The following is a 4,928-nucleotide window of genomic DNA, read 5'->3' as shown; positions in this document are numbered from 1 at the left end:
TAGGTTGTGTTTATTTCTTAACATGCAAAACAATTTTTTTTTTTTATCTGATAAATTTTGGATTTGGTGTGCAAGGACTTTAAGAGTTTTGAAAGAAGTCTCTTGCACAGTAACAAAAAAAACAGTAATTTAGTTAATTTCGTAATTTCGATTAATTGCATCCAAAATAATAGTTTGTTTACATAATATATGCGTGTACTGTGTATATATAAATACACAGATATACAGTATATATTTTGAAAATATTTACATGTATATGTGTATTCATATAATGTATATTATAAATAAATATATTTAATATATAAACATAACATTTAATCCAGAAATATATACATGCATGTGTGTGTGTGTGTGTGTGAGAGAGAGATACACTGAAAAAAGTATTTATTGAATTTACACAAATTTTTTTAAGATAAGTGTTCATCAATTTATTTTAGATACATTTAAACAAATTTCCTTGACTAACTTTAAAAAAAAATTTTTATTTAAATGTAGCTAAAATAAATTGTTTGCAACCACTTACCTTAAAAAAAATTATTACATTTTTAGATAGATAATATTGTTCCTACAAATTAAGAATTTATTTCCATCACTATTTAATTCATTCCATTGTTTTAGTTAAATTGTGGCCTTGAATTAAAAATTTGCTCATTTTAGTAAAATTAGCAAAATAGCATAAATTGTACAAATTAGCACAATAATGTGGCCAAAATGTACTAAAATAAGCAAATTAATAAGTCATGGGAACAAATTCTTAATTTGTAACCACAATTAAACTAAATAGTGGGAATGAATTAATAATAATAAAAACATCTTAAGTCATGGTCACAATAAATACATTTCTGTCCACATGTCATTTGTGGGGCTCCTAGATTCTGATCCAAGACCCGACATTTTTATTTGTATCCAGTATTTTATGAATTATCATTGAATTATTAGCTTAGCAGGTTTCATTTCAGTCCATATGCTTTCTATATGCACATTATGAAAGCATTATAATGCATTATAAACATCTTTAATCTCAAATCACATTTGTATATATGTAATTTCTACAACTAATGTGACGAGTTCTATAACGCTGTGAGTTATGATTAGAAACTCAGTCCTAAAGAACGTGATGGGAGATGCAGGCGGTTGCCAGGGTGTTGCTATGGACGCACTTAAATCCCAGCGTGCTGTTTCTGTGTGTTTTCTTCAGGCGTCTCAGCAGCTCTGCTCTGTAGATGTGTCTGGGGTTCTGCGTCTGATCGACGGCTCAACAACACTGGAGATCTGACTGGAGCTCGCACACACTCGTCTTCAGCTGTATTAAAGCAACCTCTCTGATCTGAGCTCCGTCTGCCGCACACCAGTGTTTGTGAACAGATGCTGCGCTGCTCTGAACATACGGGAGCAAGCGCATTATTACTGACTAACACAGCCGATGTTAGCTCACAAACACTGAAGAATCACCATCCAGAGATCACTAACCACACTCCCGTCCTCAGCAGGAGCTTCATCTGAAATGATCTGAATAATGACTCTACTGTCTTCTACAGAAAGATGTTTGTTATTCTCCAGCTTCACTAGTGATGCACGACTCACTGATGAAGTCGAGTGTGTGTCGAGGAGCGTGTGCTGGTGTCAGACGCACCGTTTTCACCAGAAAACAGATGAAAAACCAGAAGATACCGAGGCTCCTGGACCACAGACAGGAGGAAAACACCTAACAAGGTTGTCAGGTCAGATCTGATTTTATACTCTAGCTGGCCAAAATGATCAGAACACTAGTATTATCAGCAGCTAAAAATGGTTTTAAGTCAGTTATTTCTATCTTTTGCTGTAGTGTGTCAGTAGGAAATATCAGTTTATATTTCCAAACATTAATTTAGCCATTAATTGTAATAATGCAGTGAGATATATGTTAGTGCTGCACAGAGATGTGATCTGATCATCATCAGTCTGTCTGGAGTCACATGAAGAAACAGAACAAACTGAGACTCAATCCAGAAGAACTGATGCTTCTAGAAACCTCCTGCGAAACTCTGCTCAAGACACTTCACTGTATTTTCTGAGTTCAGTTCTTTCAGAACACAGGCGTCTCAGTGCAGACTGATGTCATGTAGTTTCTGTACATGCGTGTTAATGCAATGCGTGTCTCTCTGTGTGTACAGTAATGGCCCCGGCGGCTCTCGGGCCCCGGGCCCCGGGTGTACCTGGAGTCTGGAAGTTCAGAGACACCATCTGGCAGCCGGCGTTCCAGAAGATCTGAGGCATGTAATTGCTGGAGTCCACGCGGCCTCCTTTGGGGTAGATGCGGCTCATCTGCCGCTTGTTGTAGCTGCACGTCCGCGGCTGAGGAAAACACACGGCAGACCCCCGGCGGAGCTATATTTAACACCGAACAGCAGGGAGCGTTCCCGGAGGATTCACAAGCCTCTCTTAAAACACTCAAACTAACAGAGAAACATTTCCAAGAAATCTGCTCACATCTACATCGAACTACAGAACCTACTAACTAACTAACAGAAGCTACTAGTCATCAAACTCATCATGACACGATTACGCTTCAGTGGAGCTTCTGGTGTAAGAAGAAGTCATTTTTATACGACTGAATGGTTTAAAGGTGCACTCGGTATGTTTAGTTTCCTCTAAGCAGAGACTTTGATTAAAGAAATACTTAAATAAAATTACAATAATGTTAATTACATACACTTTCAGGGTGTTTCCCCTTTTTGTAACAATATATATGTTGTTTTAATAACACTTTAGTATAGGCACCAATTCTCACTATTAACTAGTTGCTTATTAGCATGTCTATTATTAACACGTTGGCTGCTTATTAATGCTTATAACGCACATATTCTGCATGACCATATTCTATATCTCTAATCCTACCCCATACCTAAATTTAACAACTACCTTACTAACTATTAATAAGCAGCAAATTAGGCAAAAGTTGTAGTTAATGGTTTGGTAATAGCAAGAATTAGACCTTAATATAAAGTGACCGTTGTTTCTTGTTTTGGTTCACATAACTGAACGTTTAAATCATTTTTATATGATTTTTTTAAGCCTTGATGTGCTCCATGTAACTAACTCTATTTAACATCCAGCATAATGTTGCTGCAGTATTATGTATTTATATGTAAAAAATATGACTAATATATTTATTGAGCAAACAAGCTGCTTCTGAAACTCAGATCTCCAAATTTTGCCTTATAACAGCAAACATCACTGAAAGATGATCAGGATCAGTCTGCATCAAAAGAGTTATGAGTGTTTAGCCTGATTTCTAGCCTGATCTCAGCGGAACTTTTACGTGTTGATAATAATAATAACATCCTGTAAGAATAACACACACAATCACACACACACACAGACACACTCTCAGACACACACACACACACACTCTCAGACAGGCACACACACACTCTCTCTCTCACACACACACACACACACACACACACACGGACTAGAGTGTGATCTCAGCATCATTTAAATCAGTGCCGCTGTGCTTGAGGGCTGATGGGTAATCGTGCGCAGCTGTCAAAGGATACTTCACAAACTCAATGGCGTTCGTCTTCAGATAGCCCAAACCCACAGACTCGTTGAAGGACGACATGTTGTGATGGATGTTCCTCTCTGAAATAAAACAACACAACAGACACTCACATATCATGAATACATTTATATATATTCCTAAATTTAAAAAAAAAAACTTTGTCTTTCTCTTTATTTATTCCTTCCCTTTCTAGCTTGTACTGATTTGAACAATGCTTGAAACGAGCACTTCCTGTGACTTCCTGTTTGTCTCTTTAAGATGAATCACTTTATGTATTCCCCAATTGTAAGTCGCTTTGGATAAAAGCGTCTGCTAAATGACTAAATGTAAATGTAGATAATGACTGATCATTTACCTCAAAACTTGAAAATACATCAAACAAGAACGTCCAAAACAGTATTGGGGGTAACGCATTACTTTTTAATTTAGAAGGAAATATCTAAGTAACTCGTTACTTTGTATCCATGTATTGAGTGACAGCTCTGGTGTTGTCATGGTGACAGAAATCAGGAGTAAGTGCAGAGCGTTGTGTGTGAACATGATCTTACTGTAGTTCTAGACTAAATATCAACATGTGTTGCTGCTGACCTTCGATGATCCAATTCAACCATACTAAGCAAAAATAACACATCTGTGTTTGACTTTAGTTATTGCTGAATAAAGTAACTCAAAAGTAACGTAACGCATTACTTTCCATAAAAAGAAAGTAACATAATTAGTTACTTTTTTAGGGAGTAACGCAATATTGTAATGCATTACTTTTAAAAGTAACTTTCCCCAACACTGGTCCAAACAGTGAATAAACGTGTGTGTATGTGACAGACTGTATCAGTGTGTTTCTGACCCTGTTTGAAAGGTTTGATTTGTATTATTTTTTATTATTAGCTTCCTTTTCATGGTTTCTCTCTAGTAGTGATCGTGACGTTTGCGGACGCTGGACTGACCCTCAGCGACCTCGAAGCTCTGGAACTTGACGGGCTGAGCGTAGTTGACCATGGCTGACAGGTACGGGTGGATGTTGGTCGTGGCTCCTTCATACTTATATGAGGCGATGAGCTGCTGCTCGGCGTCAGCGTCTTCAGCCGTTTCCCCGCTCTGATGAAGAAACACAGCGTCACGCTCAGTCACATCAGCAGCTGCAGCTCCTTCTGTCAATCTAACAGCACTCGCACCTTCTTCTTGTTCTCCAGCTCCAACACTTCGGACACGTCGGTGGCGTCCGTGATTTCAGTGGCTTCTGAGATCTCAGTGACGTCATCGTCTGGGATCTGAAACACAGAGTGATGTGAGGAGCAGAGCTACACACACTCTCTCACACACACACACACACTCACTCACACACACTCACTCACTCACACACACTCACTCACTCACTCACACACAC

At 38.1% G+C, this 4,928-nt stretch overlaps 1 pseudogene; it reads right to left on the bottom strand.

Annotated features, from left to right (window-relative positions):
• The window catches only part of LOC107731597 (1-phosphatidylinositol 4,5-bisphosphate phosphodiesterase beta-4-like), a 72,026-nt pseudogene that overhangs the window by 29,900 nt on the left and 37,198 nt on the right, over nucleotides 1–4,928 (bottom strand).

This window comes from Sinocyclocheilus rhinocerous, unplaced genomic scaffold (assembly GCF_001515625.1).
Source record: "Sinocyclocheilus rhinocerous isolate Xijiao unplaced genomic scaffold, SAMN03320098_v1.1 scaffold5236, whole genome shotgun sequence".
NCBI classification, from domain to species: Eukaryota; Metazoa; Chordata; class Actinopteri; order Cypriniformes; family Cyprinidae; genus Sinocyclocheilus; species Sinocyclocheilus rhinocerous.
The sequence above is the reverse complement of the archived record's forward strand: the minus strand, read 5'-3'. Positions and strand labels throughout refer to the sequence as shown.